This window comes from Adiantum capillus-veneris, chromosome 23 (genome assembly GCF_014529385.1).
Source record: "Adiantum capillus-veneris isolate H3 chromosome 23, ASM1452938v2, whole genome shotgun sequence".
Taxonomy (NCBI): Eukaryota; Viridiplantae; Streptophyta; class Polypodiopsida; order Polypodiales; family Pteridaceae; genus Adiantum; species Adiantum capillus-veneris.
In genome coordinates this window covers 94,985,480-94,999,400 of record NC_140953.1, presented here as the reverse complement: position 1 = coordinate 94,999,400, position 13,921 = coordinate 94,985,480, and positions in this window count along the sequence as shown.

Genomic DNA, 13,921 nt, shown 5'->3' with positions numbered 1-13,921 from the left:
CTCATCATCCATTTCTTCTTCATTTTTTGTCTTCTCTCCGTCCTCATCCCTTCATCACTCGCCATGGTGTTATCCCCCTTATCCTCTTCAGACCGACTTGCCTAATCGTAAGCCTGGAGGTTGGCTACAGTAGCCCTTACCAACCTGTCTACCAGCATTGTGGCTTGATCCTAGAAAAAATGTCTATGTGTCCTTGCAGGCCACACCTAGCTCATTGACAAATTTGACCATCCCCTTGATGCCGATTCAAGAGTTTTGTATGGTCCTAGCTACTATCTCTTGATTAACAATGGTGTGATATGAAGTTGCCTAGTCTTAGAGACTTTGTACTTGCTCCTCCAGCTCCAAAAATTTCTTCTCCCACTCCACCTTTTGAGCCATAGCCATGATCATTTAGGCTTCTCGCCCTTGTGAACTTCTTATGTCTGTGCCAACTACCTTGTGATGGCTTTGTAAGTGGCCTAGTTTCTAGCATTGCAATGTAGTTGTGATTGCATTCAGTTTAGGCTAATCATGGCTAACCATGTCTATTGCTTGAGGCATTTCTCGAGGTGTGAAGCATAAGCAATGAGCTATGAACTAGGAATTTTTGGAATGGAACCTTGTCTTGAGGGAAACCCAATGCTAATGGAATGGGTTTTGTGTATCAATCCTAAGAAGCCATTATTTGTTCCTCCAAGCCAATGCTAAAGGGAGAGGCTGTATTGGCTTGTCTAGTTGTACTCGTTGTTGCCTACGGCGATGTTATGAGCTTGTTCCCTTTTTGGCACCATTCCCCAAGAGGTTGAGGAGAGTTCATTCTTGATACATGTGCTTGTTTTTGTTGAGGTATTAATTTGAGCTTGGTTTGGTAGCATAGTCATGCTTTGGAAAGGGCCTTCCTAGGTGTGAATGTTCATTAGGGCCTCAATTGCATCTAAAGTCTGAAGTGTGTTTGTAGACCCATGCTTGTGTCATTTTGATGCACACTAACATTGCTCTTCACTGCCTTTTATTGGATTTTTTCTAGGATTAGCAACTTTGGCTTGACTAGTTGGCCAATGAATGATATAAATAATTGAAGATGTGTCCCCCACTATAGAAACATAGACCCTTCACAACTACCCACATGTCATCGTGTAGGTACTCATCTAGAGTGTGTGTTGCATCCCACTAATTTCCATCAATTATCCTAGCCATCTCCATGAACTGATTCTCTAAGATGTTCTTGTCATCCTTCTTTAGGACAATGGCATGAGCTTGGGCATGAGCAACGAATGATGCCATTCTTTTGCTTCTTTTGATTGTTTCATCATCCACTTACCAATGTTTTGTACACTAGCCTCCATTTGCTTCATCTTTTCCTATAATTCATTACCTTGTTGAGCCATTTCAGTTGCCAGTTGTCATTGTTGTACTAGTTCCCGTGCCTCCTAGGCTACTTCCTTGCATGTCTCATGCCATGGATTTTTTCCACTAGTTGAAGCCTAAATCTGGACTTTTGCTTGGCAATAATTTGTGCAAGGCTACCATGTTTATGCCACATGTTGCTTGTTGTTGAACTTGAACTCTCCGACATGTTGTTTGTTTCAAAGTTTGATCTTTCACTTGATTGTGCTAATTTTGCTTGAGCTCTAGTTATGGTAGCCATATTAGGTCCTACAAATTTTATAGCTAATGTTGTCAATGGTAGGGCTGGTGGTTGAGTGGTTGGTGTAGGTTGGTGGGCCTGATTCAGTGGTTCTAGAAAATCTCTCGCAAAGTTACCTTGCCACAATTGTAATAGTTACTATATTTTCTATATGGTGGCCTATAACATTGTCTATTTTTTTACCCCGTTCCTGGATTGCCATAACACCCATTATGTATAGCTCTGCCTATTTGTGGTCCTACTACTTGTATTGTAATCATTGGGGGGTCACTACAATTAAAAGATAATGCCTCACGTGGCTTCGGCAATAGGGATTTCTTTTTTTATAATTTCTCACATTTTCACATATAGAAGGGTGTTGAAAAACATGATCTTGAAAAAAAAATACAGATTGAATAGGAAAAGGGTCTCTTGTATTGGTGAAAATATCATAGCTAAGGGGTTTAATAAAAAGTCCTTGAATGCATGCGATATATAGGTTCGATATATAGTGAACCCCCCTCAGGGTGCAGGCATTAGCTTGATGGAGCAAGTTTCCCAAAGATGCCCTCTTCTCTCACACTAGCCACACTTATTACATTTTGTAATGGTGTGATGATTTGTGTGACATTGTGTACACAATTTGTCGTCCCTTTATGCTCTCTGCCCTGCGAGGGCTTTGTAATTGTTTCCTTAATTTTTTTGGTTCTTCCTTCATGGAATCTGCTATTGAAATCTTTGGGATCTCCTTGGTCTTGACCTTGGTAGTCCCTTCGCCGTTTGAACTCCCTAAACTAGAGTCACTTGAACTATTCAAGGTGTGTGAGTCCCTCTTCTTTCCTTTGTTTCGAGTCCAAGTGCTCTTTTTACGAGTTCTTCTAATCTCTTTGTGGGGATTGTAATTTCTACTTTTTGTAATCCCTTGACTAAGGTGCCATTTAAGAAAAAATTCTCTCATGCTATTTTCACTTGGTGGATTGTCCATCTACTTACCAAATCCTTCAATTCCTCCACTAATTTCCTAGCCCTCAATTTCTTCCGTTTTATTTTGCCTAACTTGGTTAATAGTCTTCATTTGTTTTCTCATCCTTGAACTTGAAGATGAGACCTTCTACCAGACTTTTATGTGTGGCCAGGTTTTGAGGTGGGTATGTAATACCACCTCTCAGCTTTGTCCACGAGGGTTTGTTGAATAGTCATGATAGCCCTCTCGTCACAACTAGTATCAGGAATTGGGAGCCCGACACCGGCCCTCTCCACCCCTGACGTGAAGCTCCCTCAAAAGACTGGCTTGGCTTGGCTTGAATCTAAGCATCAAGCAGGAATTGGCCAAGCACTGTGTGAAAAGAGTTCTATAGAAAGCGAGCGGAGCAAAGCATTGGAGAGCTTATGGGCATAGAAAATTGCAGTAGAGAATTGGGTAATGAACAAAGCCTTGGGAGCTCAAAGATAAGGTCAAAGGAAATTAGAAAATCAAGTTCTATAGAAAATTGACAATGTATAGATCTGAAGTAGCCTATAAAGCGAGCAATCTAACATTGTTGAGAAATTTGGACCTACAACGAGCAAGTCGAGCAGCAGTAGTGGGAGTGCAAAGGAATGAATTGGTAGCACTACATTTTCTTTGCTTCAATATTGCATGTACGTGTGTGTACACACACAAAGACACACATTGTATCATCAAAATTGGCAAAATCAATAGTGCACTTTTTTTGGGTGTTAAGTGTGTTGTGCATACACATACACACACACACACACAAACTCACACACACACGTTGAGTCTACTGCAAACCGAGTGTAGACAAATTTGTGCAGAGCTAAGCAAATTGAAAGAAAAGACTTGGGCTGTGAAATCAAAAATTGAGAAGGGAACAAAGAAGAGCAAATAAAGAAAAAAAAACTTTCTTCTCTAAGGGTGTGCTCACACACACACACACTCGCTAGGGTAAAGAGTCAACATCGACCTCGGCCCTTAACACGATGGCATCTTCTCTCGGGTTGCAGCAACAAAATCGTGTCTTTTATGGCTTCAAAGACACTATCTAACAACATTCTCGTGGACGCACGTTCCCACAAACAAACAGTTTCCCCCGACACCCGCATTCTCGTAGACGGACCATTTCTTGCGAACCACTGCATTCAATGACATGCTCAGATGATGAGGTACCTCTTTCATAGAGGAGTGACACCCGGCATTGACATTGACGACACCGGTCACATTTTGGCCTAGTTTCAACTTCGAGCATTCGTGTAGCATTTTTGTCTGATGGCAAAAATCGGCATCATATTCCTAGTCTACACCAACACACATCTTCTCACAATAGGATTTACAATGGGGTATTTGAACCCACATTTCAATTTCTCCAGGTTTTCAGACTCATAAAGGTACAACGCCTTCACGGGAATTCTTGACTGTGGTTTAGGCAACAATTTCTCTGCGAATCGTTATACATTGGCATATGCGTGTTATGCGTGTTTTAAACACACACAATGCTATTGAGCTCTTTTGACAACAGATATCCCCATAGGGATTTTGTTTACTGCGTGTAGCAATTTTAGGCGCTTGTTTGTGTGCAATTTCATACTCATGTACGTTGAGGTATGGATACTGCCCACTGTACACCGTGTAGAGCCATTCTTTGGCATTTTTTGATAGTTTCTCCACCATTTTCGAGACTTAGATCGGAAGTGCCCTTTCTGAAATTGTGTCTAGTCTTTGTGTTTGCTTAGCCTTTTGCAGGGTACTCCGTGAGGTTTTATTGAGATGGGGTATTCTCAAATGTTGAGTTACCTTCATGATACAAGTTCTTGGAGTCTTTCTTCACGGAGATCTAGAAGAAGATGTTTACAGGAAGCAATTGAAGGTTTTGAATAGCCTAGCAGTCGGGAGAAGCTTATATGTAAACTCAAGAAAGCACTTTATGGCTTATATTAGGGTTCAAGGCAATGGTATCAAAAAAAAATTGATGCTTTTATGTGCTCCAAAGGTTTTAAAAGGAGTGAAGAGGATCACTGGTTGTATACAAAGAAACTAAATGATGGTTCTTTAGTCATTCTCATTTTATATGTAGATGAAATGCTCATTGTAGGAAAGTCCTCTAAGGAGATTGCCAAGAACAAAAACTTTGCTATGAAGGATTTGGGCAAAGCAAATTATTTTACTGGTATGCGTGTATCAAGAAAGACAAGAAAAGAGGCATTCCCGAGTTATCCCATAAGAAAATCCATTGAGGAGATTGCCAATAACAAAAACTTTGCCATGAAGGATTTGGGCAAAGCAAATCATTTACTTGGTATGCGTATCAAGAGAGACAAGAAAAGAGGCATTCTTGAGTTATCTCTGGAATCCTGTATCCACAAGGTCTTGCAGCATTTCAGTATGCAATGGGGGAAGGTAGTGAGTATCACACTACCATCATATTTGAAACTTAGCAAGGAAGATTCTCCCAAGTTAAATGCTCAAAGAGCAAAAATGGCAAGTGTGCCGTACTCTTCAATTGTAGCCAATCTTATGTATGCTATGGTAGTTACAAGGGTAGACATTGCATTTGCAATGGGAGTGGTTAGCCAATATATAGCTAATCCTAGCAAGTAGCATGGACAGCAGTGAAAAACATCCTCCGATACTTTAAGGGCATAGCAAGCAGGTGTTTATGCTTCAATAACAATGATGCATGTATTTTTGGTTACATGGATGCAGATTATGTGGGTTGTAGAGATAGTAGGAGAACTACTCTTGGCTACATTTTCATATTTGCAAGAGGAACAGTATCTTGGAGATCATCTCTCTAAGATTGTATGTGTTCTTTCACTACAAAGGCTGAGTAAGTTGCAGCATCAGATGCCAACAAGGTATCTATATGGTTGGCAGTTCATTGTTGAATTTAGACATTGAGCCGGTTCCAGTTTTACATTGTGATATTAGAGTGCCATTGCCATGGCAAGGAATCTCGTGTTTTACTCCAAGTTAAAACACATTGAGGTGAGGTATCATCTCATTTGGGGTGCACTGACTGAGATAAACACTTGAGCTTGTTAAGGTCCATGCTAATGACAACCCAGCATATGCTCTTACAAAGAGCCTAGCTAAAGTGGTTTACACATTACATCGAGTTAATGGATGTAGGGTGAACAGATTTGGACAAGGGTCAAGCTGTTGTGCTTATGGTTGTACATACTAGCTTTAATCACCACTTATGACCACATTGGCATTTAAGTGGCTTTAATCGCCACTTAGGCCACATTGGCATTTAAGTGGGAGATTGTTGGGTAAAAGCTATGTGGCCCTTCTTGTGTGTTGTGTTTCCCTTTGAGTCTCTCCTCTCCTCTTCTCCCTTCCCCCTTCTTGCATGCACACATTTACGGGGATCAATCCCCACATTAAAAATGTGGAGTTTGGGGACTCGACCTTTGCACTTTCCTCCTCTATTTTTTCCGAATGAGGTGGCTCTGCCTCCTCCTCCTGAATGATTGACAAATGCCCCTCCTGAATGCTTGTGGCTCATTCATGTCTCTGCCTTTTGAAGTCTCCTTCATTTTCTTGATTTGCCCTTTCCCAGTTGTCAACCTAGAAAAAAACTTCTAAAACAACTAGCAATTCCAACGTGTATCTTGCTGCAATGTCCCTTTGCTAGAGCTTTGCTAATGCAGTTTTAACCATTCCCCATTATGATCTCCAAATGTTGACTCCAAGTTGTGCACATGGCGTCAACTAAGTGGATTTTGTGATTGATCAGGACTCTAATAGGGAAACCTGTGGAGCCTAGGGAATGGAAGAACTTCTAGTGTTCCAAGACCAATGCACATAGTGATAGTCAAAGTGTTCTTGTAGTTTCAAGGAACCCAATGTTCCATGCCCTCACAAATCACATTAAGGTTATAATTATGTTAGGAAAAGACAAATCTACAAGAGAGGATAGCTTGGCTCGTGTGCCTTCACTAGAAAACCTTGTTGACAAAGATTTGCCTCATGAGAATTTAAAAGCTTTTCACAAAGCTTTGGGCTTACTCCCCTTTGTAGATTGATTGTGTAGAGAATGGAACTTGCTTGTACATGAGTGCCAGCTAATGTTCACTCCATCACTCCTATTGAGGACTTACCATATTATGGTAGTGGTGTGTGTGAACAACACATCACTCATATTGGAGGTTTGTTATACCAATTATAGTTCTGATGTGTGTGCACATGGAATCACTCCTATTGGGCATCTGTTACCATATTATGGTAATGATGTGTGTGAACACACTTTCTTCCTTTGCTAAAAGGTGTTCCCCCCTCGGCTTGGTCATCCTTCAAGGGCAAGCCTTATCTTTGCCTTAGAACACTCAGTAATACTACTAGTTTTGTGTGCACTCAAGCTTCTCTTTCATATTCTCCAGCTTCAAGTACATCTTACAACCATATTTCCGACATACTTTCGCGAGAAGGAAAAAAGAGGAGGAACAAAAGCTAAGTAACCTCACTATGAACTAGTGCTTGACTAAGGCTCATTCCCATTGTCTACATACACGATAGTACAAACTTGCAAAGCTCATAAAGAGCATGCCAAGGTGATTATTATGTTGAGTTTCAAACAAACTATCAAAGCATCATGATTTATAATATTGGAGAAATTGTATCAATGCACTTTTTTTTTAGCAATAAGCTTCAAATGCCACTTTGTATCAAGATTTGTATATCATTATAAAGTCAATGACGAGCATGAATTATAAGTTCTTTTTTCGATGGGTATCACTCAAGTGCACTTGGCCTAGTGTGTACACACTCAAAATATATAGGATAATTTGGTCAAACCCATTCATTATAATGAAGTCGGTTTCACACATCCATTGTATCATGAAGTTCTATTCTCACATATTTATGTGCTTTGGCTTTGGCTATAAAGATTTTGATACAGGTTTTAGGTTGTTGTACCAATAATAGAAGATGACAAACGTTACTATTATTGTGATAGGCATTATGGTACAAAGCATTAGAGATAATTTGGAAGCCATTGCAAGGTCGATGCTAGTGTCCCTAAATCTCAAAAATTATTTGCCTTGAAAAAGCCCTCCCACCCAATGGCACACTAGGGTGAGTTTCTCATCTTAAATCATTTTGATTGGGAGATAGGAGATGATCGCAATCTTGGGAAGCAATAACCCTTGAAAGCAAGAAGGATTGCAAGTGAATGAACTACTTAAGGGTCACAAAAGTTTGAGATTCACAATCAGCACATGGAATAGTGTTGGAAACAAAATATCTATGGTTAGTATAAGGTGAAGATCCTTTCATGTAGTAAACGCACAATGAGTTAATCTCGACTGATATGGAGCAAGGTGGGAGGAAGATGTGGGAAAGGAGGTTCAAGAATCTTCCAACAAGAACCTCTTCCTAGAGGGACATGCTATTGACCTCTTTCAATCATTCTAGAGACTACCATCCTCCTTCTCGATGATAATGCGTTAATGTTATGTGTGCGTCTCTCTTGTTTTTTTTTCTCAATTTACTTTTTTGTCTTTAGCTTTTAATCTTTATAAATATGAGCATTATATAAATCCTAACCAATTCTATCAAAATCCAACCCATAACTTGTTTGCAGCTAGGCAAGTTTGGTTTTTCACAAACAAACCTACCACATTTGCGACTAACATAGAAAAATTAAAAACAACTATTGTACTTGCCTTGGAAATTAGCTTCATGTATTTTCTTCTATTGGCTATAGCACTTTTGGACTGGCGTAGCCAAGGCATATGTGTTGTGTCATAAAGGCATGCAACTTCTCTCTCGCACACACAAGTAGGGGGTACCCAATTATTTTTATTCATAAAAGAGACGGAATCAAGTTAGATGTGATCACCCTCCATTCAGAGGGGAACGGAGAAGAAAAATTCCAAGTGTCAAGCGAGCAGCATAGCTCGTCACAAGGTGCAAGAGGTTGAAGCAGTAGAGGGTCGATGGTGGAGGAGCACACAGAGAGTTCCTCAAGCTACAATATCTTTTTTAAATTATCACAAGGGAACCTCTATGCAGTGTGAGGTTCCACATGATTGGTCAAGGGCAAAGATCATCAATTCGTGTAGCTGGGTGTGTTGAAGATTGAAATTGGACTTCACTCTTTTATTGTAAGTGTTGAATAACCTCTCACATAGAGACCCCAAGCTAGTAGATGGGATGAGTAATCTTGTGGAATTTGGAGGAAGAATAAATAAACACAGCGATGGGCCATTGTGAGTCTCTCACAAGTTCGCAACTCCTTTTTTTTGGGAAAATTACCAAAATTCCCCCTCTCTTTTGTGGAAATTCTCTAAATACCCCTCAAATTTTAAAAATTCCCGATATACCCTTTAAATTTAACCCTTCAATTTCTCCAAAATTCCCAAAATACCCCTCATTAATCTAGTAAACATATCCAAAGACAATTGCAACTCTTCATAGGAAGATTGGTTCTCCCTCAATAGAAGATGATAGAACTAGAATTTGATATGGTATTGTGGGCTCTTAAGATGAAATTATTCATCTTTTTTAGGCACAGATGTCTCTATTTGTGATCATATTCGTGAATAGTTTTGTCTAGAAAAATTAAAAAATAACTTGTTGGGGTAAAGGCGGTGTGCCTCTTACCTCTGTCGGACACGTTAGAGACGTCCGATCGCCCATTACTTGTGCACACCTTATTCTTTACTAGATAGAAGAATAAGAGGCTCTCTCACACACATAGTGTTGAGCTTGTCCACCCACATCCTCTCTCTCTCTCTCTCTCTCTCTCTCTCTCTCTCTCCCCCCCCCCCTTTCTCACTCTCCGCACACTCACCGCATTTGCACACTCACAATTGGTATCAGAGCGCATGGTGATCGCGAAGAGCACGATGGCTTTGAGAGCTTCGAAGCGATAGCTTGCTCGCTCTTGGCCGTGGAGAGATCAAGAAAGCTTGGAATCTTTGTGAGAATGCAATGGGAGCTTGTCAGCTTAGTTGAGAGTGATAGTATGCTCTTGTGGAAGCTCAGAAAGGAGTGTGGAAAATTGTGTGTAAGTGAAGGTGCTGTCCTAAAAACTATGTGCACAACACTACTTTTAGATTTGTTTTTCTCCTTGCAGAATGCAAATTTGAGAATTTTGCCTCTACTGCCCATCCGTTTCGACGTGGTTTACAACTTTGCAGAAGAAAGTTTTTGCAAATTACTCACCATTTTGCTTATATTCAGCTCAGATTGATTGTATACTGAAATTGAAGGTTTTCTATTTTTGCATAGTGTGCGAGTTTGATGCACTTTTGGAAGCACGGAAGATGCTCCAAGTGGGTGCATAAATTCTGAGCTGAAGATGAAATTTCAGATTGTGCAGAGCTTGTGATTTGAGAGTTTTTTGGTAGATTTGGGTAAAGAGTCACGGAGGCGTTTACACACCATCAAAGCGGTCTTTTGAGAGACACGGTTTTTGGAGCACACGGATGGAGCTTCTTTCACACGTTTTCACAGGATACGTTGGCAGCGCTTTTGTGCTTGGATTCGTGGTCTTTGCGGATGGTTTACATATGGTGATGGCACATGATTGATGCCCATTATACATGCATTTTGGCGAGGACTTTCAAGTGCCAGTGAGCTCTCTTGAAAGCATTGTTTTCGCATTGATCAAGTTTCTGCATTGCAACTCTTTTGGTGTTTGCTTATGCGCCGTCACTCCGTTGATGTACGTTGAGTGCAGATTGCCATTGTATGTGAAAATCTGGAGCCATTTTGGCATTTCTATTCATTAGCATTGAGTAGTATTATGGTTTATGGTAGAGATTGTACTTGAGTTTTTGCTCAGTTTTTAGGGAAAACTCTGCTAGATTTTTCCTAGATTCTCGCCATGGTTTGCAGGTATTTGCAGTTTACTCTGATGGTTTAGTGGTCAAGTTTACTCCCACTCTAACAGTTATCTGTAGTTTCTTGTCTTGCGGTTTACGTTGAGTTTTGACTCATTTTACAAAAAGATTCGGTTCATTTTTTCTTGTCTTATTGCCATAAAAAGTTTGCAGTGCTATGCCATCTTGTACAGTGGTCGATATATTCCCACTTTGACAGTGATCGAGTTCTGTCAGCTTAAACATAGGTTGGTGTTCTTGTACCTACTCTCGCAGGAGTGAGGATTAGAGTATGCTTGTGTGGCTACAGACTTTGCCAGTCGTAGGTTTCACAGGTTTGTTACAGACTTTTACAAGCAGTTTCTCTAGTTCTCTCTCTACTTGTGTATATGGTTATGCGCTTTATGCTCCATGAGCGCTCCATTAAGCAGTTTGTCACAATTTATGCTTGCAGATAGCAGATTGTGGAGCTATTTTGTGCATATGCGAGCATCGATTTTGATGCGATTCGTCATGGTTTTCATGATTGTGTAGTGGTCGAGTGATCTCCCACTTTGTTGCCATTTTGGCGTTCACCTATGGCGGCAAACATGTGTGACTGTGAGAGACGGCGGTCTCTTTCTTGTCGATAAGTACGATGTTGGCATTGCGGTCACACATGGCACATTAGGCATCGTTGTTTCAGGTGTATGAGACAACAACGGAGATCTATGCATGGTGCACATGAGGTTTGACACATGCTTGAGCAGTGGCTTCATATGCCAATGATGGTGATGTCATATTTGCCTCTAACTTTCCTTCTTATTACATGTCTTTGAGCAGTGACACTTCTCCATGTTGGTTGCTAGATGAGGATGCAATTTTCCATGTCACACCGCATCGTGACTGGTTTAGCACCTTCTCTAGTGGGAGTTTTAGTTGTCTACACTTGGTTGATGGTTCGGTGTTTGACATAGAGGATGCAAGAGATGTTTGTTTGTCTTTGCCCAGTGGTACATCATACACGCTACAACATGTTCGCTACGTTCCTCAACTAAGACAAAGCTTGTTCTCAATGAGACAATTAACAGACTTTGGTTGTTAGATACTGCTTAGAGAGAAATCTTTCGAGATGCATTGTGGTTCATTAGTGATTGTCAGAGGATCCCGCAATGGCCTAGTATATCCTATGCATGTGTCTGAGTTTTGAGACGACATAGTCTCGTTTTTGTTGCTGGCATGCTTTGAGCGAGAGACAAGACGTGTCTCCTTTGCAGGTGAGCTTCACCATGCTCACAAGGCATAGCATTTAGCTATGTAGGACGTGCCACTAGACTCTGTAGAGACAGAGGTAGAGGAGCAGTGCTCTAGTGAGACACATCAAGTTTTATCAGAGTTTGTGCAGGCAAAGGTAAAGCAGGTCTGCTCCCTAGAAACACAGACAGAGATGACAGGCATGAGGCTGATGAGTTGGTGCCAGGACATACAATTTTGCATATGGGTGAGAGGGACGTCACTATCCTAGTGTCGACGTTGACACATCCATACATGATGGGTAGTCCTGATGATGCAGTACATGCAAATAGCGTAGGGGCGAGTACAACCATGTTTGTGCAAATTTTGTCAGCGATTGGGCACCTCATGTTTGACTTGTTAGTGTCGAGGCCCAACCTGGTAGCTGCAGTGGTAGCATTTGCAGCAGGGATTGTCAGTCGTGCAGTGACTAACACTAGTATGATGTTTTGTGGAGCTTTGTAGACCATATAGAGTTGTCTGCAAGATTTACATGCAGGCTCTAGCGTGGGTACGCACGCTTGCGTACCACCAGAGCCGATACAACTTCGTGTAGATCGACGGAGTGATCTAGTGGGCATAGGTGGAGAGAGTCTCTCACCTAGTTTCTTGTACATACTAGTAGTTTAGCTAGTAGGTCTCACTTATTGGTGCATCGCCTTTGAGTTGGAGTTTGTTGGGGTAAAGGCGGTGTGTCTCTTACCTCTGTCGGACACGTCAAAGGCGTCCGATCGTCCATTACTTTTACACACCTTATTCTCTACTAGATAGAAGAATAAGGGGCTCTCTCAAATACATAGTGTTGAGCTGCTCCACCCACATCCTGTGTTCTCTCTCTCTCTCCCCCCTTCTCACTCTCTGCACATGCATCGCATTCACGCACTCACATAACTCCCCCTTGTCATAACTATAAGTATATGCAAAAATCAGGGCAAATCCATCCCAAAGTGATACAAGGGTAAGTTGGGAATCTTTGAAATTTGAAAGATACTTTGGGAATTTCCACAAATTAGAGGGTAGTTTTTCTTTTTTTTTGGCTTTTTAAAAGAAGCCTTAGAGGAGAGTTCAGTTAGGCATACTTTCAATGTTTTCGGTGATGATTGAGACTTACCTTAAATGTTATTTTAGTTTAAAAATATTAAATGGATATTTTTATTTCACCTTTCATTTCACATAATGACGTGTCTGAACTTTCCTTGCATTCTATTGTTTTTGAATGCTAAAGTGAAGCTCCACCTTACATAATTCTAGTAAATTCTATACATACATATGTGTGTGTGTGTGTGTATGATGAATATATATTATTTATTTATATTCATACACACACATACATATATATATATATATATATATATATATATATATATATATATATATATATTAATGAGTTCCTTTTATTTCACCTTTCATTTCACAGTCTCACATGGCTTGAGTTTTCTTGCATTCTATAGCTTAATTCTAATTAGTGCTCAAGAAAGTGTCTTTCATTAAGCGGTGGTCCGTCGAGTTTCCTCCTTGCAAAGAAGCAAATCGAAAATATTAGCAGAAGTTTTGAAATTTGCACGATTTTTGGCATTGTAAAGGCCTTAATATCCATATGGGTGAAGGTCGTTCGATTCTAGCTTCTCGGCATGTGTCCCTTGAAAGTTGAAGAGAAAGAAATCATTTCTTTTCAAATGCTATTTCCAAAGTTGCTTTCATTTTTGGCCTAAAGAAGGCCATAGGGGGGTGGTGGAGAAATGGTGCAATTTTTGAGTCATTGATGCCGAGATTGTTGATGGTGGACACTTGTCCTCTTGGCTTGAAATTGAAAGTATTGTAAAACATTATATCTTCCTTTTAAATTTTTAATGGGTCTTTCTATCATGGTAATTTGGTATCTTCTTCTCCTTTTTGGCTTTCTAAAAGAAGCCTTAGTGTTGTGTTGGGTTAGGAAGACTTTCATTGTTTTTTGTGCCATGATGGAGACTTACCTTAAATGTTATTTCCATTTTAAAATAATAAATGAATCTTCCTTTTTCATCTTTCATTTCACATCCTTACACTGCTTGACTTTACTTGCATTCTATTCTTTTAGAATGCTAAAGTGAAAGCTTCACCTTGCATAATTCTAGTAAATTCTATACGTATACATACATACACACATACATATATTTATTTATTACACACACACACACACACACACATATATACACTAAATGAGCAAACCATGGT